Here is a 22,642-nt window from a genome sequence, read left to right on the forward strand (position 1 = left end):
GTTTTGTTTTTGTTTTTGTTTTTTTGTCTTTTCTAGGGTGGCTTCTGCAGCATATGGAGGTTCCCAGGCTAGGGGTCGAATCAGAGCCGTAGCCACTGGCCTACGCCAGAGCCACAGCAATGCAGGATCCGAGCCGCGTCTGCAACCTTCACCACAGCTCATGGCAATGCATGGTCCTTAACCCACTGAGCAAGGCCAGGGATCGAACCCGCAACCTCATGGTTCCTAGTCGGATTCATTAACCACTGCGCCACAACGGGAACTCCTGGGAATCCTTACTGCTTACCTATTTTGTTTAGTAGTTTGTATCTGTTAATCTCATACTCCTAATTCAGACCACATTTTTTAATGATAAGCAACTTCAGAAAAGTACTTAAAAAAAAAAAAGAAAGAAAAAGAGTTGAGGTTTTAAGTCCAAGAGAACCTCTATTAGATTGGAAGTTTCTGTTCTCTGTTCAGCTCTTACACTGTTTAATGAAAAGAGGTCAAGAGATAAACAAGTGTCATCAGAGAACAGAGAGTAGAGTGAGATACTAGCCTTTATTTTTATATATTTGTAAAAATTACAAGTGACTTTTTAAAGAAAATTACAACAAAACAGTACAGCAAATATTACATAAAAATGTTTTTCTTTTAGGGAGGAGAGTTAGGAAAGTAATGGATCCTCCTTGGAAGATTTCACTTGGAGAACAAAAGCAGCTCTGTGTGCACTTTATTTCCAGGTGATTGTGATTATACTGACTCATTCTTCTGCCCTAAAAAAAGGCTGGTCCCCGAGAAAGACAATTGGCTCCTTTGCTTAGACTTCCTGGCAGTGGGCAGCGGGGGCCTAGGACAGTCTGGGTACTTTTTCACACCCAGTGCATGTGAGGCCAGTTTTCTAAAAAGAAGTATTAGTTACCTGCTCTGGGAGTCAGAGTTGTTTTAGCCCTTAGGTCCTATAACCTGAAGACGTGGCCCTTGTTTTTTGCCTTTCCATCTTAATACATACATTTGCCCATGCCTGTTGGCAGCCAAGAGTTGATCTCTACTTTCTTCAAAAGGCTTGGTTATCTAGTGAAATATCCAAATGCTGGCAGGAACAGCACATCCTAACTTCCTGTCTCTGGCTCGCCTACTACTATATTATGGGTGTATTTAATGTTCTGGCTATCTTTCCCTACCCTGAGTTGCTATCCAAACAACAATATCTAGTAATACTGGAAACAGAGTCATCAGTTTTATATATATCTACAAGAATGAGCTCGTGTATAAAGGAAGGAAAGAAGGCACCAAATGAGTCTCCAATTGCCAATAGTTTTGACTAGCAATGCCTAAATATGTCCCAAAGTACATGGGAAATATGTCTGTGGACATGAGACATTGAGTCCAGTGAATTAGTCACCTACTTATTAAAGAAACACACCCTGCTTTAGTGCTTGGCACATCTACATCTGCTAAATATTAGAAAATATGGCTAAGATGTTTTCTGGCCAGAGGTCAGTTGGACAAGTGTATTTGTGTATGTGGGCACACCCTCCTTCTTCAAGGATCACTGTCTGAACCCTCACTTTAATCACAAGGAAATGATCAAGCTAGTCAGGATCACGGTCTGTTGCCTCAGTGTGAAAAGGGCAACCCCTTCTTCTGGAATGTGGAAATTGAAGTTAGCCCCATTGCTAATTGAATCAAACTGACCACAAGAGAGGAATTGTCTGCTTATGAAAAAAGTCTTGCTCTTCTAGCCACGTGGAGGGAGAAAGGGACTCTGCTTCTGCTATCGCAGACATACTTTATTCCAATGGGGAATAAGAAAAGTATTCTCGGCAAAACCTAATGTCCTGAGAGTCACTTTGAAATGAGTTTGGGGGATGGCTGGTATATGCTGTGCTCAGAAGGAAAACCCAAGCTGGTCTGACTAGAGGTAAGTACTTCCTACCTCTATTTTTTTAATGATCTCCTTTCTTGACTATGATTTTCCACTAAGCTCCCCAGTTTCTTTTGTCTGGTCAACAAAAACAGAAGCCAATGCTAAGAGTAGGACCTGAAAACTAAAACTGAAACAAAGGGGAGATAAAAGTTGGATTTTATAACTCATCTATTTGTCCTTCACATGCATCATTTCCCCCTCATATCATGGTTCTTTGCATTGTGTGACAAAAGACCAGCTTTCCAAAATGCTGATTGTCTATGTAGATAAATGTCATCAACTAACCAGGTAATAGGCAAATGGCTTTATCTTTTAACATCAATAGAGTTTGGCAAGAATTAATTAATATGGTATCACTATCTCAGGGCTTTTTTAAAGTTTGCACAAGATAACTTGCTAGGTAATAGTCGGAGGAAATACATTTATTATTTGTGCCATTTACTTTCTATAAAGGATTAATAGGAAAGACTAGATATCAAGTCAAAATTGAATTCTAACTTGTGCTTAATTTATCTTTAGAGTTCATGGCTAACTTCCCTTACATTTTCAGGCTTTCCATATGAGGATTTAACTGGAACCCCATAATCTGTACTGTCATCTGTACTTCCTGTCTCAATAGCCTCACCTTGGAACTGGGAAAGTTCCCAAGGATACAATAAGCCAACGTCAAGTTGAACTATTTTTCAAAGGCTTTTTTGGTGCCCTTTTCTAACCAAGGCACCTTTGTTTACCTTGACTCATGGTTCCAGGGGCTTAGAAAAAATTAGCTTTGCTGCTAATGCCGCTAATACACAATAACCCCTTTTCAAATTGCCTAAATGTTAAACAAATGTCATTCATAATTAACTGAAAATTATCAAATGCCAGATTTGTAGCATTTGATACCTATCTTTTTTACTTTGTTTTAAAAAGTTGGTTGTTTAATTGGCAAACAGAAAAAAGAGTAGCGTTTTTTGCTTGTTTTTAATCTAAGAGCTATGACTGAAGAAGTATGCAGAAGACTCTAGAGTCTTTGTTACTTCTTTGCTGAATAGCTTTAACCTCTTTAAGCTTTTATTTCTGCATCTATAAAATAAGGATAATCTATTTTACGAGATATGAAAAACATGCCTGGCACATAATAAACACTGATGATAATTATTACAATGGTGTTTTATGCTATCATCTCCAGATACTATCTAACCCAAGAAATGGAAAATGCCCAGTGCTTGTCCCTTTAAGAGTTGATAAAACATCAGCCGAACAGGAGCACAGTTCTGCCATCTCTGTCTTCATCGCTGGCTCCATTCTCCCCTAACCTATGCCAGATCAGATGCTTCCCACCTGTCACCCAGCTGCCTCTGACCCACTATCAGGGCCACAGCTTCTATTCCTTACTACAGGTATCCCTGTTTTTCAAAAATTTGCTTTACACCAACTCACTTTAACAAAAGACCTACAGTAGAAACAAAGGAAAGCTGAAGAGGGTCTTCCCTTTACAAACAAAAAACAAAAAACAAAAAACAAACAAACAAAAAAACCTGAAAAGCAAAAATAGCAGTTCAGTGTTTGTTTTGCAGAGCGCTGTTAGAGAGACGGTGCAGGGAGAGAGGCACCAATAAGCTCCTTCCCCGGGGACCTATACCCAGCATCTCAGCATCAAGTGGCCATAGTTTTGAAGTGGATCTGTGAGCATCAGCACTTTATCTCAATTTATTCTGTGCATCTGTTAGCAAGATGTGTCCTAAGTAATTGTTTTTTTGATTCACACCATTTTGGCTTATAAAAGATTTCATAACAATCCTCTACCTGCAGGTAACAGAAGGAACCTGTGTTTCTTTTCCCCTCTCCTTCTTTCTTTTCCTTCTGTCTCCTGTTTTCCTTGACTTCTCTGCAGACAGACATCACTAGTTAGCTTTACCTTCTCTTCCTTCTAGTCAGAAAACAGACTGATCAAGACACATTGGCCTTTGGTTCATCTGCTCTATTTTCATGCTACTTGTTTAAAATTGCTTTCCTCCCTACCACAAATTACTCTATCGCTTTTTCTATTCAGAATGCTTGAGGGTGAAAAGAGATCTGATCACTAGTTGCCTGAGGTCTTGCTGTGTCAAATGCAAAAGTCATAACCAAAACCCACTAGCTATTCACTTTGATCATCTCTGTTTATTCTGCAAGTCCATCTCATACAACTGCTAGGAACATCCATGGCATTTTTGTTCATTAATATAACTGAAAATACTCATTGAATGTTGCATGTGTGCTAGGTATTGTGATGAGTATTTTACTTGTACTATCTCATTTACTTCTCATCACAGTCCTGAAGATGATGACGTGATGTGACTCCTTTTTCATAGAAAAAGAATCCCAGGCTCAGAGAGGTGATCCAGCTGTTACGTGGCTGAGGATACAATCTCAGATCAGTCTTGCTTAGAATCAGTCCTTCACTCCATATACTATATATTTCTTACAGTTTGCCAATAGGAAGGCCTCTTGGCTTATGCAGCTTCAAGTCAGAGAATTCTCATTTAGGACCCCTTGTTTAGAGAAACTCATAAGAGTCCATTTAAGAAAACAGATATAAAAGAAAAAGTCTTCCTTTCCCGCCCTATTCGACTCTGTCATCCATAATCAAAGCCAACCACAAAAATCTAACTAAAAGTATTTTAAACACCTTACCATAAACCCCTGGGGAACTGTTGATTCACTGAAGAGTTCCCAAATCCTTATGTCCTTATGTACAAGTACACCAAGCAGAGTATATATGTAGTCTCTGAATAAAAAAACTACAAACAAAAAACTACATAGGGACTGTGGAGATAAATAATAACACAAATGAGTTTTTTTTGTTTGTTTGTTTTTTGGCTTTTAGAGCCACATCTGTGTTATGTGGAATTTCCCAGGCTAGGGGTCGAACTGGAGGTGTAGCTGCTGGCCTACACCACAGCCACAGCAACAGGGGAACTGAGTCTCATCTGTGACTTATACCACAGCTCATAGCAATGTAGGATCCCTGACCCGCTAAGCAAGATTGAACCACATCCTCATTGATACTAGTCAGATTCATTTCTGCTGCGTCACAATAGGAACTCCTGACTTACTGAATTCGTAGTCCCTTTTAATCATTCTGTGTTTTCTCTGGTCAATGGATGACTAAAATAAAGCAATCATCATATGAATATCTGATTGATGATATTCATATGATATATGAGTATTTTACCTTAAAAGTATTTATACTTAAAAGTATTTATACTCAAGAGTATTTATACTCAAACATATTTACCTTAAAATATTTATACTTAAAAACAGGGGGAGGGAATCTGGATATGATTGGATTTGAGGCTGATTTTGTTATTTGGAAAGGCAGAGTTGCCCTAGCAGCCTGAAATTATGTCCTGTGGGTGTGGTATAGCCTGTAGCTGCACAGAATGCTGGCACTGGAATCATGGCTCTGATACTGACAAACTATGTCATCCTTATTCTCTATTCCTCAGGTCCCTCTTCTGTAAAATGGAGGTAATAATGTCTGCCTGTTGAGTTTGTTGTTGTTGTGGTTGTTTTTGCTTTTTCGCTTTTTAGGTCCACAGGTACAGCATATGTGGCAGCATACATGTCAGCCTATTCCACAGCCACAGCAATGCGGGAACTGAACCATTTGCGACTCACACCACAGCTGACAGCAACACTGGATCCCCAACCCACTGAGTAAGGCCAAGGATCAAACCTGCATCCTCTTGGATACTAGTTGGGTTCACCTCCACTGAGCCACAATGGGAACTCCGGGATTTTTAAAACTTATTTTAAAAAGCATTGTAAGGGGCTCCCATTGTGGCTCAGCAGAAATGAATCTGACTGGTATCCATGAGGACTCAGGTTCGATCCCTGGCCTCACTCAGTGGGTTAAGGATCCAGCGCTTCCGTGAGCTGTGATGTAGGTCAAAGATGCGGCTCAGATCTGGCATTGCTGTGGCTGTGGTGTAGGCTGCCAGCTGCAGCTCCAATTCGACCACTAGCCTGGGAACCTCCATATGTGGGGGTACAGCCCTAAAAATAAAAAAATAAAATAAAAGTATTTTTTTAAGTATATTAAATACTATTTAAAAGATTTTTTAAGTATTTTTTAAAATATTGCATGTGATGCTTTTAGGAGAGTGTGGGCACGTAGTTAATTTTCAATGTTTGTTTTTTGTCTGGTGTTCTTGGTTGAAACAAATCCAATCACATTAAAAGCTCACAGTCTGAATGGCAGGGTTACCCCGCTATGGTTATGAGCAGAATCCTAGATTTAAGCTAGCCCCACTCTCGTTCGCTCAGAGCTCCTGATTCCTCTTACTGTACTTCAATTTTTTTCCTATTTTATGACACATATCACCCTCGAACATACCATATATTTTATTGTTATTGTGTTTACTCTATATTAGTGCCTCCCCAATAGACTGGAAGCTCCACAAAAGCAGAAATATTAATTTTTTCCACTACTATGTTCTAAATGCATGGAACAGAGCATGGCATGTAATGATTGCTCAATAAATATTGATTAAAGAGTGAATAAATATATGAATAGTTTGTATTCCTCAAAATTCCTCCCATTTCCTTCTTTTCTCTAGCCTATTTCTCCCTTTCAAACTTTTTTCCCCAATGAACAACAATAATATAATGGCTAATACTGATTGAGTGCTTCCTGAATTCCAGGTACCATGGTCAGCATGAAAAATGCATTATCTCATTTAGTCATGTTTAAAAAAAGAAGACCCAAAATGGAGTTATCTGTGCTTAATACCTAACCTAATTGCACTCTCAGCCCCCCAGGGATGTAACCTTTAACCAGTCAACCTCAAATCACCTGCATTAATAAGATATTCAGCCCCATAGGCCCTACTGTTCTCCTTAGGAGGTCAACCTTGCCAGAAACAATGCATTCTTTGCTAATAATTTCCTATTTCCTCCCCCTTTCCACAAACCTTTCCTTTTCCACAGCTCAGCAAAGCTCTTTTCTATTTCCTAAATGGATGCTCCCTGATTCACTTCATAAAGCCAGTTTGACCCTTACATTTTTCTTTACCAATCCTATGAAATAAATGCTCTCATTCCCCTGACAGAGGTTCAGAGCAATTAAGGCATTTATCCAAGGTCATACAGCTATTTTACTTTATTTTTTGCTTTTTGGGCCACACCCTCAGCAGATGGAAGTCCCCGGGCTAGGGGTCGAATTGGAACTACAGCTGTCAGCCTACACCACAACCACAGCAATGTGGGATCCAAGGTGAGTCTGCAACCTACACCACAGCTCACAGCAATGCTGGATCCCTGATCCACTGAGCAAGGGCAGGGATTGAACCCTCATCTTCATGGATACTGGTCAGATTTGTTTCTGCTTCACAACAACGGGAACTCCCACACAGCTGTTTTAAATGCAGTACCAGGTTAGAGCCCTGGGCAGTCTTATTGTGACATCTGAGCTCTTAACCATGCACTGTGGTCTGTGAATATGACTTATGACTGTAGGCCTGGCCCAGTGTTCCCTTCCACAAATGCCTGAATCTTAAGTCCAAAGGATAAGACCTGGTCTTATCCATAGGAGATGCTTTATCTGCAGAATTCCCAAAAAGTTGGTAAAGTGAAGCTGAGGCTATGTTTATTGGCAAGCTAAAATAACATCCTGTGGTAATAATGTTCCTATCTTCCAGTGGGTTGCATTCACTTCATCACTGTGAATGACACCTCCCAAGGCATGTTAATAAACCAACCTAACCCCAGAGTAATGATAAAATGAAATCCTGCCAATACACGAAGCCCTGAATTTTAAGCAGCTTTTACCATTCAATATTAATTAACTTGAATGACCCATGAAGATCTGGCATTGCGAGGAGTTTGACTATCGATGGCAGCAAGATTCCTTAAGAATGTGTCTTTGAGCTATAGGGATAATTATTTCTACCAGCAGTAAAGGAAAAGCTCTTGGGATTTGCAAATAAAACTTGGGATTTTAGCATTTCCACGTTTCTGTGGCAACAGTGGCTTCAATGACAACCAGTCAGGGGTTGGAGTTACTGAACTCCCATCCCCCTTGTCTAGCCTGGGGCACCTCCAGTTTGCTCAAAGAAGAGTCATTGAGTATATCTGAGAATATGTTCATTTTCCAGATCTGTGCAGGATTCAACAACACAAGTTGGCATGTATTCAAATGGTATCCTGGAGCTCCTGTGTTCAAGAATACAACCAGACAGGAAGTGATAGGGCTGAAGTTAGGTGTAAGTGTTGAAACAGTTAATGATCAAAAGTGACACTTGGAGACCCAGACATAGCCAGCCATCTACCTCTATTTGCTTACGACCTGATGGCAGCACATGGTAGAGAAGGGATAGGATCACCACCATCACTACTCAGCAGGCAGGGAGAGCCAGGTAGCACCTGCCAAAATCCTCCCTGCCATTATCTCCCCATCTTTCCTTTATCCCAACAGACCTAAATATCCATTCAATGGAAATATGGCCTTTTAAGTATTAATTCCTCTGTTCATGCCTTATCTATCCTATTAGTAAACCAAACTCATTTCAGGAGTAAAAATACTCCACTGATTATTGAACAATAACAGGTAAGTTGGTATTTCCATGGTTGAAGGCTGGAACTAAAAGAAAAAACTTGTACTTTTAGTAAACTGAGTAAGTTTACCAAACTTCTATTTAGCAAATACGTAGTCACTTAAACGATCTGCATCAAGGAGTTCCTACGTGGCTCAGTGGTAATGAACCCAACTAGTATCCATGAAGATGTGGATCCAATCCCTGGGCTTGCTCAGTAGGTTAAAGATCCGGTGTTGCTGCAAGTTGCAGCAGACAAAGCTTGGATCCCATGTTGTTGTGGATAGGCTGTGGCATAGGCTGGCAGCTGTAGCAGTGATTTGACCCCTAGCCTGGGAACTTCCATATGCTGCAGGGGCAGCCCTGAAAAAAAAATCTATATCAGAAGAATAACAATTTATTGGGTGGGGGGGAGCAGGATGGTTAAATAAAGAAAAAAGTGAAGTCATATGATACTCTTCAGTACTTGTTATAAGTGTGTGAAATGATAGAGCAGGGGAGCTGTTTACTAATCATCTTAGAGGAAAACAATAAATATTTTTTTCCTTCTATGCACCTAAAGATGCATGTTCCTTAGCTGAGGAGGGGTGGTAAATATTGAAGGATGGATGGATGGACAGGTGGATGAATGGATGGATGAATGATGGATGGATGGATGGATCAATTCATTCTTTTTTTTAATTACTCAAAGAATTTATTACATTTATAATTGTACAATGATCATCACAATCCAATTTTAAAGGATTTCTATCCCACGACCCCAGAGCATCCCCACACCCCCCAAACTATCTCCTTTAGAAACCGTAAGTTTTTCAAAGTCTTTGAGTCAGTCAGTATCTGTTCTGCAAAGAAGTTCATTCCATCCTTTTTTCAGATCCCACATGTCAGTGAAAGCATTTGATGTTGGTGTCTCTTTGCCTGACTGACTTCACTCAGCATGATAATTTCTAGGTCCATCCATGTTGCTAAAAATGCCGGTATTTTGTTCCCTTTAATGGCTGAGTCATATTCCATTGTGTATATGTACCACATCTTCTGGATCCACTCCTCTGTCAATGGACTTTTAGGTTGTTTCCATGGCTTGGCTATTGAAAACAGTGCTGCAATGAACATTGGAATACATGTGTCTTTGCAAGTCATGGTTTTCTCTGGATAGATGCCCAAGAGTGGGGTTGCTTGATCAAATGGTAGTTCTATGTTTAGGTTTCTGAGGAATCTCCATACTGTTTTCCACAGTGGTGGTACCAATTTACATTCCCACCTACAGTGTACTAGGGTTCCTTTTTCTCCACACCCTCTCCAGCACTGACTGTTTGTAGACTTTTGGATGATGGCCATTCTGGCTGGTGTACCTCAGAGTGGTTTGGATTTGCATTTCTCTAAGAATGAGTGATGTCGAACATCTTTTCTTGTATGTTTTGGCCATCTGTATGTCTTCGTTGGAGAATTGTCTGTTTAGATCTTCTGCCCACTTTTGGATGGGGTTGTTTGTTTTTTTGGTATTGAGCGGTAGGAGGTGTTTATAAATTTTGGAGATCAATCCCTTGTCAGTTGATTCATTTGAAAATAGTTTCTCCCATTCTGTGGGTTGTCTTTTCGTGTTGTTTAGGGTTTCCTTTTCTGTTCAGACACTTTTACATTTGATTAGGTCCCATTTGTTTATTTTTGTTTTTATTGTCAATAATCTAAGAGGTGGATCTGAGATGTTGCTGTCATTTTATGTCAGAGAGTGTTTGGCCTATGTTTTCCTCTAAGGGTTTTATAGTATCTGGTCTTATATCTAGGTCTTTAATCCATTTGGAGTTTCTTTTTGTGTATGGTGTTAGGGAGTGTTCTAATTTCATTCTTCTACATGTGGCTGTCCGGGTTTCCCAGCACCACTTATTGAAGGGGCTGTCTCTTCTCCATTGTATATTCTTGCCTCCTTTGTCATAGATTAGCTGGCTGTAGGTGTGTGGGTTTAATGCTGGGCTTTCTATCCTGTTCCACTGATCTATATTTCTGTCTTTGTGCCAGTACCATACGGTTTTTGATGACAGTTGCTTTGTAGTATAGTCTGAAGTCAGGGAGCAATTCCTCCAACTCCATTTTCCTTTTTCAGGATGTCTTTGGCTCTTCTGCATCTTTTGTGCTTCCAAACAAACTTTAAAATATTTTGTTCGAGTTCTGTGAAAAATGACTTTGGTAATTTGATAGGAATTGCATTGAATCTGTAGATTGCCTTGGGTAGTAGAGTCATGTTGATAATATTAACTCTTCCAATCCAAGAGGATGGTATGTCTTTCCATTTATTTGTGTCATCTTTGATTTCTTTCATCGGTGTCTTATAGTTTTCAGATTACAGGTCTTTTGTCTCTTTAGGTAGGTTTACTCCTTGGTATTTGATTCTTTTGGATGCAATGGGAAACGGGATTGCTCCCCTAATTTCTCTTTCTGATCTTTCATTGTTAGTATATAGAAATGCAGTCAATTTCTGTATATTAATTTTGTATTCTGTGACTTTGCCAAATTCATGAATGAGCTCTAACAGTTTTCTGGTAGCATCTTTAGGATTCTCTAGGTGTAGTATCATGTCACCTACAAGTAGTGATAGTTTTACTTCTTCCTTTCCAATTTGGATTCCTTTTATTTCTTTTACTTCTCTGATTGGCTAGGACTTCCAAAACCACGTTGAACAGTAGTGGTGAGAGCAGACATCCTGATCTCAGTGGGAATTCTTTCAGCTTTTCACCCTTGAGAATGATGTTAGCTGTGGGTTTGTCATATACGGCCTTTATTATGTTGAGGTAGGTTCCCTCTATGCCCACTTTCTGAAGGGTTTTTATCAGAAATTGGTGTCGGATTTTGTCAAAGGCTTTTTCCCAGGAGGTCCTCCAAGAACTGCAGTCAGGTTTGACCCAGATTCCTATGGAAACTTTGCTTTGCCCTGGGACCCAGTGCACGTGAAAGTCTGTGCGCGCCTTTTAAGAATGGGGTCTCCATTTTCCCCAGTCCTGTGGAGCTCCTGCGCACAAGCCCCACTGACCTTCAATGCCAGATGCTCCAGGGGCTCTTTCTCCCAGTGCCAGATCCCCACATGTGGTAGTTTGATGTGGGGCTCAGAACTCTCACTCCTGTAGGTGAGTCTTTGTGAACCAGTTAGTTTCCAGTCTGTGGGGCTTCCCACCCAGGAAGTATGGGGTTGCTTATATCACGTAATCCCCCCTCCTACCTCTTGATATGGCCTCCTCTTTGTCTTCTGGAGTAGGATATCTTTTTGAAAGTTTCTGGTCCATTTGGTTGAAGATTGTTCAGCACTTAGTTGTAAATTTTGTTGTTTTAGGAGAGAAGTTGAGCTCCAGTCCTTCTATTTTGCCATCTTAATCCCATCTCCCAATTCATTCAATAAATATTTATTGAGTACTTATTATATACCAAATACTAGGGGACAGAGAGTGATCAAAAACAGATAAAAAATGATAGCTAGATGGCTCAGTAAATTCTAAATAGATATGGGAGCTCCTAAGCCCCTGTTACACTGCTTCACAGGCCACAAGAGTTCATTTACCTTAACCTGGAGAGATCCATAAGAAATAGTAGTCTGATGCTATAGAATTATTACTGACAATGAGATCAAACTGCCCTTTATACTGATGAATGCCAGATCCCATAGATAGAGGACCAAGTGTGCTCTGAGCTGAAATGTGATTTCAAAGCAAAAGAGACTGGTGTGGGTCGGCCATTTATAAGAACACACTTGGATTTTGCTTAAAAGAAAGGAATTAGAATTATTCATGAATGGAAATTATGGCACCTGTACCTCTTGTTTCTAAAAGAAATTAGGCCTACTGTACAGCACAGGGAACTATATCCAATCTCTTGGAATAGAACATGATGGAATACAGTATAAGAAAAAGAATGTACACACACATATATATGACTGGGTCACTATGCTGTACAGCAGAAATTGGCACAACACTGTAAATCAACTATACTTTAATTAAAAATAAATAAATAAATAAATAAATAATAAAATAAATTAGGCCTGCCTAAGAATCCTTGAGGTGATTTTTTTTCCCTTTTTACTACGTTTTATACTACAGCCAAGAAAACAGTGGCACCAGACCTTTAAATATTAATATTCACCATTATTATATGTATGTCTTAATGACAAAAGCAAAGAAAGAATATGTTTTTCTCTTGAATCTATATTCCTTCTTGGGGATTTTCAAGTAAGGTAGGAAAAATTAAGTATATAAATCCTTTAGTATTAAAACTGTTGTGGGGCTGGAGAGAATTAAGCATGGGGGGAGATAATTAAGCAATGGAAACTGAGTTTTCTGATAATACTACAGTGAAATTACCCTGGGTCAGCTAGTCTCCTCAGGGTTCCAGTGTGTGAAACTTACTTTTAATCATTGTACACAGAACCATTCAGCCCCTTAGGGCCCATTTACACACTGACCAAACTCACAAATTCTGAAGTATAAACCAGAATGCCCATTTATGAACCTATGTTGGAAGTTATCTCCTAGTAGTCTTTTATGCCTTCTGATGGGCATAAAAACTCAGACCTCCAAATTATCCATCAAAAGACTTAAAAACAAGTAAACTGTGTAATCTGTAGACATCAGAGTTCCACTAAGTTAAGAAATTAATGGACTACTTTTCTCTAGAGAAACAGTCCAGCACAGAAGCTGGATTAGGATATGGGTACAACTAGGGTTGGATCCAAAGCTCATCTACCACCTACTAGTGACTTTCAGAAAGCTCACTTGTCCTTATTACTCTCTTCTGAATATGAAAATAAAGAAAAAAGACAATCCATTTAAAGCATTAGGCACAATAATTATAACCTATATGGGAAAAAAGAATGGATATATTTCTATGTATGACTGATTGACTTTGCTGTATATATGAAACTAATACAACATTGTAAGTCAACTATATACCAATAAAATAAAATTAAAAAATAAATAAAGCATTAGTCACAACATTTGATGCATAGGAAACCATCAATAAATGTTCAGCATTTTTATATTCCTAACCAAAGTATCGATATTGGTTTTCTGGGAAAACTTTATCTTAACAGGGTTGTTGTAAGAATTAAAATGCTCAGATAATATTAACTAGTACTGTTTCTGGCTAAAGAAATAAGATTTATGGAATCAAAATACCCACCACATAGACAGCAGCACTTGACAGACATTAAAACTTCTACTTTCAAGATTGTTTTCATAAGACACCACCCTAGTGTTACTTTCCCATCAGTCCTCTTTTCACCAGGCACATTCTAGGCATAATTCTCTGTGGGGCAGTCTCCTCTAGATTTGAACCTTTCCTAAATCTCCAGAGGTTATTTTGATAAGGAGTGTTAAGTTTATCTATTATGTGATTATTTCTGCTATTTTCAGCCTCAGAACTACAGGTGAGTTTTTCGTGACCATTGTACTAAGTCCACTTAATTTTCAAAAGATAAAGAAAGGCACATAGATCCAAATCACTTGAACTGCTGGTTAAATTGCAGACTCTTGGAATCATTAAAATGGTGGTTATCTCAGGGTAGGGTGGGGTAAAGTTGGCCTGGGAAGGGGCATGAGCAAACTCTCTGGGGTGTTGGAACATTCCATGGCTTTATTTGGGAGGTGGCTGTGTATACACAGATGTGTACATATGTAAAAACTTACTGAACTAGACTTCTGGTTCCCAATTCTCCATGTAAGGAGCTTGGAATTTGCATCCCCATCCTAACAACAAGCAAAAAACCGAACAGACTGAAAATCAACAACTCTTCTTGGATCCCTAAGGGAGGGGAAGACACAGGGCAAACTGCTACCCTCAAGACTGGAGAATCAGGTAGGAAAGGAAAGGGAGTTACAGCTTACTGGAGCAGACTCATGAATGGAAACTGCCCCAGGTGTGGTGATACCTTTTTAGATACAACATCAAAGACAAGATCCATGAAAGAAATAATTGATAAGCTGGACTTCATTAAAATTAAAAACTTTTGCTCTGCAAAAAACAGTATCAAAGGGGTTAGAAGACAAGCCACAGACTGAGAGAAAAGATTTGCAAAAGTCACATCTTATAAAGGACTATTATCCAAAATATATAAGGAACTCTAGAAACTCAATAGTAAAGAAAGAAAAGTCCAATTAAAAAATGAGCCAAAGATCTTAACAGACATTTCATCAAAGATGACAAACAGATGGCAAATAAGTATATGAATAAATGCTCCACATCATTTGTCATCAGGGAAATGCAAATCAAAACAGTAATGTGATATTCCTATTGTGGCGCATTGGAAATGACTAGTATCTATGAGGATGTGGGTTTGATCCCTGGACTCACTCAGTGGAATAAGGACCTGGCATTGCATAAGCTGTAGTATAGGTCGCAGACACGGCTTGGATACCGTATTGCTCTGTGTGTGGTGTAGGTCAGCAGCTGCATCTCCAATTGGACCCCCTAGCCTGGGAACCTCCATATGCTATGGGGTGCCAACATAAAAAGACAAAAAAAACAACAAAAAAAAAAAACAAAACAAAACCAAGATATTACTACATACCAATCAGAATGGTCAAAATCTAGAATACAGACCACACTAAATTCTGGTAAAGATCTGAAGCAACAGGAACTCTTATTCATTGCTGGTAGTAATACAAAATAATGTAGCCACTTTGGAAGACAGTTTGGAAGTTCCTTTAAAAAAAAAAAAACAGTTTTACCATATGCTCTAGCAATCAAGAATGTTGGTATTAATCCAAAGGTATTAAAAACTTACATTTACACAAAAACCTGCACATGGATGTTTATAGTAGCTTTATTCATAGTTGCCAAAATTTGGAAGCAACAAAGATGTCCTTCATTAAGTGAATGGATGAAGACACTGCCACACCCAGACAATGGAATATTATTTAGAGCTAAAAAGAAATGAGCTATCAAGCCATGTAGACATGACGGAGTCTTAAATGTGTATTACTAATTGAAAGAAGCCAATCTGAAAATCTGTGGTGTAGGCCAAGACTGCAACCTACACACAGGTCACGGCAACGTTGGATCCCCAACCCACTGAGTGAGGCCAGGGATTGAACCCACATCCTCATGGATGCAGTTCATTCCCACTGAACCACAATGGGAACTTCTCCTTGTTGTTTTGATTTGCATTTCCATGATTCCAACTATCTGACATTCTGGACAATGTAAAACTATGGAGATAACGAAAAGATTGGGGGGGGGTGGTTGGAGAGATCAATAGGCAGAGCACAGAGGATTTTAAGGGCAGTGAAACAACTCTGAATGATATTTAGATGGTGGATATGTGTCATTATACATTTGTCTAAACCCATAGAATGTACAACACAAAGAGTGAACCCTGAGGTAAACTATAAACTTTGGGTGATTACCATGTGTCAGTGAGAGTTCATCCTTGGTAAAACATGTACCATTTACGTGAATGATGTTGATAATGGGGAAAGCTATGCATGTGTTAGGGAAGGAGGACGAAGGTAAATCTATTCATCCCCTCTCAATTTTGTTGTAAACCTAACACTGCTCTAAAAAAAGCCTTTAAAAAATTCACTATGAACTTAAGGTAAGAGTACTCTGGGTACGTGGCAACTCAATAAAAAGATCTAAGCATCAAATAAAAATGTCTGGCCCTATCTCACATATTTTGAATCAGAAACTCTGGGCAAAGGGCACATGCATCTTCATTTTTAATAAGCACTCTCAGATGATTCTAATATACACTGGATTTTGAGAACCACAGATATAAAAAAGCACATTTTCAGTTTCAAAGACCAAGAAAAATAATCTGAAATCAAGACTACCCCTGGAACTGGGAGATAAATGCAGCATAAATACCAATATTCATATATTCTGAAAACGTGGAGTTTTGAGTCAAGAAACCAACATCTGTTTCTTGCACTGATAGGTCTCTCACAGAAAAATTGAAATGAGCCATTGGGAGGTGAGAACCTGCAGAGAGGCTGCAGCAAGTCTCTGCTCTTCACTTTGACCTTGTGGCCAGAGCTTCAGGCAGAAGTGCTCCTCCCTTCCGATCTGATAATGGCACAAGCTGGTCAAGTTTAAGGGGGTTGAATTACAATGCAGTACCTTTGGGAAGAGTACTTGTCAAGAACCTGCCTCCTCCCAAATAATCAGGGGTTTGTTTGGAAAAGAAGAAAAAGGGGTTGCCTAATAGAGCTTTTTGAAAGCTGAGATAAAAGACTTTCTTCCATGTAGCTGCCTGCAGAGTGTCATGATTCCAAATGAAAAACTCTCTGGCTCCAAAACAGATGCTCTAATGTTTGAATGAATGAATCTGGGGGAATATTTAGAGACCATCCAAGATCGCTGCAAGGATTTGTTTACAAAGGCTCCTTTTGCTTTAGCGTTATTTTATACTGCATCATTTTCGTGCAGCATCTACTGTGGCATTATTAGAGAGGTATACAGGAAAAGGCAGGTTTGCCTTCCAGGGCATCATCTGACCCCATGCCTATAGACTGGGGGAGGATGTCCACTCCACCTCAGAACAAACCAGAAGACTCCGATTACCCGCCTCTTGAGTTTCTCTTTGACAATTCTGGACTATGCAACACTCTTTTTTGTAAAGAGGGCCCCAGCAGAAACAAACGTTTTTCTGCACTGCTGCAAATCCAATGAGAAAAATGCAAATCTCAGATCTCCCTGTGGACAGTAGGGCTAAGGTTACAGTGAAAACTGATCCCCAGCACAAACTTCCTGACTAATCCTCTTTGCCTCTACCCGCTTTCCCGACTCACAATAATGATGTCCTTCAGTTCGTACCCCACCCCCAACAGCACACCTGTTATTGCAAACCTATAATAACAGAGTATAGATTTCCCCAGGGAAATGGCAAAAGAACTCAAGGTATTTATCTGTTGGCAAAACTGTGCCTCCCTCTGAGACTGTTGTATGTACACAAATATTTCTCTGCACATGAATCACAGCATTTTCCAGCTGGAACAGACCTTGAGGATAATCTAGGGGACCTTCTCATAAATAGATACAGAAACACAGGCCCAGAAAGGAAAATTTACCTCAGGTTACAGAACCAGTTAGGAATAAATCAATTAATGCCCTCTGGCCAAACCAGGCTTGCCTTGATCACACGCTTTGTCAACAACTCCAAGGTCTTTTTTTTTAATAGACCTAATTTTTTAGAGCAGTTTTAGATTTGCAGCAATATGGAGTGGAAGCTACACCCATACACCACCCTGTCCCCACATAGGACTCCAAGTCCTTCTAAGTTTCTTAGTAACTCCAGGGCAGTATATGGAGGTTAAACCCAGTTAATATCTTTTTCCCTCTCTTTGTCAGATGTTTTACAAGATGAGATACCAGACAAGAGATGGTATCCTATAGGGGTCCCATTAGGAAGACCTTCACAAATGTCCCCATTCTCCTGTAACCAAAAGACATTTATTTACTTCTCCCCAGCAACTAATGCAATCTCCTTTCTTTTGACAATGGGTCTTGCCTTCTTTGGCAATATTACTTTTCTTTCCTAAATTCTGGAATTTCTCCACCTCTGCCTCCCCCCTGGGGTCCGTCTCACATAGTCTCTTTTAGTCCACAGCATAGCTGTTGATTATTTTGAAACAGACCATGTCTCTTTCCTAACATTTATCTTCAGTTTTCTCAAAATCACTGGGTCATCCTGGCATTCTTATTAGTCTGTGGTTGCATTTCAACAGTCTCCCACAAACTGAATGACAGAAATGTCCAACGATATTCAATAAGTTGAACATTTTCATCATGCTCCATTGTCTCAGGCAAGGAAAGCACATGTTCAGGATGAGTCATCTCATTTCCTGCCAACAGTCATTGGCAGGCAAACTGTGCCTTCCTTTAGTTTGTCACTTCTTGGTCTCAGACATTTAAATTTTAAATCTTAAATCATAAGAGTTTATGACTTTAATCAAATCTGTAATTCTTATAAGCAAAGGCCTTGTTTGTATCTGATAACAGAGGTACATGTGAAATATATATAAGCAATTCAGAAATTTAGCATTGCCAAGGATTGTCTTAGCCTCATTTGTTTTTCAATAGGTGTCAACATGGTGCTTGATACTTTCAGATGACCTAATTTAAGAGGGATAATCTTAAACATTTTCCTGATTTACATCCATCCAAAATTTCAGCAATGTTAGCTACTTTATATAGTACTGTACTTCAGTTTTGATGAATGGAAAAGTCAAAACATCAAGCCCAAAGTCATGAGGCATCAATGGAGAACAAGGACCAGAGTATGTATCAAGGTCACCTAACCAGTGAACCAAAATCTAGCAACACATCTTGCAGTATTTCATGATAGATCCCCAAATTGTCACTACTACACTCTCTACTTAACCAAGTTCCCCTTCATTACTCTCCATGCCATTTTTCCTAAGGGTTCCCAAATGTTAAGCAGAGCACTCTGTTTCACCTAGCCTCTCAGGACCCTCCTGTCCCGCATCACCCAAGATCTACCTACTCCTCAATTTTACCCTCCATTCACAATGAGATAGCAAGAAAAAGGATGAGCCACAAAAAGGCTACACCTCCTTGATTTAGTCTTTCTTGTTTTTAATTATTGCAAAGAGACACAGTATGATTTAATGGAGAGAATAATGGATTTGGTGTCAGAAAACCCAAGATGGAGTCTGGTTCTGTTACTTGACAGCTCTGTGACTTGGAAAAAGACACTGAAATGAATTAATCTTAAATTAATCCTCTAGAACTTCACTTTCCTCATCTCTAACATGGGTATGGCACCCTGGTTTACTGTGAGGTGCAAAATCCATTGAATGCACTGTTTAAATGCACGTTAGTGTTATGTGTATATAAAAAGTGTGATGCTGGATACCTCTAACCCCTGAGGGCAAAGTGGCACTAATGGGCCTATTAGGGATTCAGTGATAATAGCTGATAATCATGTCTCCATGATCTCAGATTTTTTCCCTAAAAGTCTTCATTGGGAGAATTGAGAAGGAACAAATAACTGTGCTAGATGAAAGAAATTTGTTTGAAAGTTTATTTCTCCTTTTTAACCTACCTTTTAATGTGAGCAGTTTAAATTTCCAACCAAATAAAACTGATGCTTTGGGAAGATGTGACAATTTACCACATGTTTTTTAATGCCCTCTGGAACTGTACTCTATGGTACCATCGTGGCACTGATTGTACACCTCTGCCTTCCTCATCTGTTATTTCCATGGGAAGTTATCAGAGCTACATTATAGCCCTCTGTTTACTGGTCTTCCTCCTCCAGACAAGCACTTTGGTTTCCTTCTTGCTTTATCCCTAGAGCCTGGCATAGAGCTCAGTATATCATAAACACCCTTACACATGCTTGCTGAATGAATCAATAAACTTTCTCTTGACAAGGATATTTTTGAGGTTGGTTAATAATTAATGCCCTAATTACTATTGATTTCTATGGATAAAAATGGAAAAGGCAAAATGAGAGCTCTGAAAGTTAAATGGCTAGACCCAAATGTAACCAATACTGGCTAGACCCGGTACTACCCAAGTCTAAGGCTGGTTTCAGCTCTTCCATCCAGTGCTTCAGCCATCTTTCCCTGACACTCAACAGCCTGCTGCTCAGTATGGATATTCATTCCATTGCTGTTGGCCTATCTTTGTATGTGAAAAGTATCAATGGTTTATTCTGCCATTTGATTTCTATAATCATCAATGATACCTATAAGAAACCTTGATCCAGTCCTTGTTCCACATTCCACAATGCCTGTTTCACACACACACACACACACACACACACACACACACACACAAATTTCCCTTTGAATCTGAAGCATATTCTGTACCAGAAGATATCCTGGGGAGGGAGGAGAAACATAGGGAGAAGAGAGAGAATCAGAGTCACCATCTGTTGACAATACTCTTGTGCAGAGCCAGTTTTGAAGGTTAATGACATGTCACGTATCCTCTAGTGTCTGGTAATGAAAATAGGCTGCTCTCCCAGAATTTGATAGAACAGTTGTTGCTCTGCAGAAGATGCAACATGTCAGCCAGCACTCCAGCAGAGTCCAGGAAGGCAATTCCTGCCAAAACCTGGATGAAATTTAATAGTGATCCAGGAAAAACAACTTTTACCAAAACTCAATTGTGGAAGTGATCATTTTTCTCTAAGGCCAACAGAGGGGCTATAAAGCATTGACCTTCCAAAAGGACCCTACATAAATGACAGTTGTTGTTTTTTTAAAAAAAGTGCTCTTGAATTTCACCAGCAACTTTTCCATATGCATCTACTCCTTTTTCTACCTGTTTTCAGAAAAATAAGGGCTATAGGCCTATAAGAAAAACAGGTCCAAGGGTTTACCAAGTGTCCATCCATGGTTTCTTTGGGTGGTTAAATTATGGGCATTGCAGTTGATCCAAGGAAAATCTGGGTCTTAACTTCATTGACAGCCTACTGTTGAATGACTCACTTTGCTGTCTCATCAAGAATTCATCAGTTGAAAGGTTGCATCTTCTTAATTGTAATTGCATGCATCTCCCACATCTCACCTGGGCTCCCTTTAATTTTCAAAGCCCTGTTGAGCAACCTTTGAGAATTTGGACCCCTTACCACCTAGTGCCCCTGTTTTAAAAGGGGGCAGCTCTACCTATTTTGCCATTAACTTAAGAACTAACTGGTCCCAGCATGGAGTAGAGTGGATTGTCTGGGAACTAGTATAAAGGGACAGAGTAGAGAAATTAGAAAGCTCTCAAGTTCCTTCAGATCATGTCTTTATAGTGTGACATCATTGTTTAATTTGAAGTAAAATTTCTGGACTTCAGCTCTGCCTAACTTCAAATATAAGTGAAGAATAAAAATTAAAAAATAAATGGTTGTTTGATTTCCTGCCAGTTTGTACTATCCAACTCTCTCTCATTCAAGAGCAGGCATACAAGTTAAAGTTTGGTGGTGTGAGGTGCTGAAATGATCATATGCACAAAAGTCAGGAGATTTGGGTTCATTTTCACACTCTTCTTGTGTGACTTCAGGTAAATCATTTAACTTCTCTGGGCCTCAAATTCCTCAACCATGAAATTAAACTCAATTTAACAAATGTGTTTTCAACCACTGAAAATGGGAGGGAATTTGTCTAGATCAGCACTGTCTAATAGAACTTTATGCAAAGAAGGAAATATTTTATATATGTGCTATCCAATATGGTAACCACTAGCCATATTGAACAGCACGTGAAATCTGGGTACTATGACTAAGGAATGAATTTTTAATTTAATTTTAATCATTTTCAATTTAAAACAAAGATGGGGCTGGTGGTTGCTGTATTGGACAATAAAGGTTCAATTATTTCTAAAGTTCTTACTAAAAGTTCTGTTTTGATGAATTCTATATCTAGCTAAGGGCCCACAATAAATCTTGTCAGTTTGTCTATCCTGAAATTAACTTCACAACTTACTTGGTATATATTAATAACTTTAATCTTTATCAGTGCAGTAATTAATCACTCTAATAAAAAAAGGGATCCCTACCTGAACAAGATGAAACATATGTGAAAGAATTTTATGAATTCTAAAATGCTATGCAAATATAAAGCATTACAAATAAAATCTCTATCACACCTAACTTCATACCTGTTCCAAGGGATAGCTGGCATATATAGACTAAAAACTCTTCTGTTTCATAGCCCAGACCAATGGAAAATTCCTTAATGGAACCCTGTGGTAGTCTTGAAAACATACTTTCTGAGTAACTTCTTCCACTGATGTTTAAGTAAACAAATTTGAGATTCTTTTTCTTTCCCATCACATTCATCAAGGGTTTCAACCTGGATTGACATAGCCTATACAAGAAAATTACTTCTATTAATTATGTAATATCTTACAACAGTTGAGTAAGTGCATTTATTTTGCTTCTAGGCTTTGCCTCACACCTGGGAAACTCATTAAACACTGATCAGAAGAAGTCCAAAGTGGTGACTCACCAGAAGCTCCCATTTTGGCCTGTACCTGCATTTGCCTCTTTTCACTTCTGTTTAATCTCATTTGGCTCCTTGGTTTCCTGTCACTGAGCTTTAGACTATTTTAGCCCTTCCCATGTGGCTTCCTAACTGATGTGCCTCTCAGGATCACAATCCTTTCCATTTCTTTTCTATTCTGTTCTTGTCTCCCCACTTCTGGCACATTTGCTCAGTTCTGCACCCCTTGAACA

At 39.2% G+C, this 22,642-nt stretch overlaps 1 long non-coding RNA gene across 1 annotated transcript in view; it reads left to right on the plus strand.

The window, feature by feature from the left end:
* The window catches only part of LOC102163684, a 37,107-nt gene continuing 14,705 nt past the window's right edge, over nucleotides 241–22,642 (plus strand). Inside the window, exon 1 of the long non-coding RNA XR_002344050.1 lies at nucleotides 241–1,903. This is a non-coding gene — a long non-coding RNA (uncharacterized LOC102163684). The remainder of the gene's footprint in view (nucleotides 1,904–22,642) is intronic.

Source organism: Sus scrofa, chromosome 5 (assembly GCF_000003025.6).
Source record: "Sus scrofa isolate TJ Tabasco breed Duroc chromosome 5, Sscrofa11.1, whole genome shotgun sequence".
In the NCBI taxonomy this organism is placed as follows: Eukaryota; Metazoa; Chordata; class Mammalia; order Artiodactyla; family Suidae; genus Sus; species Sus scrofa.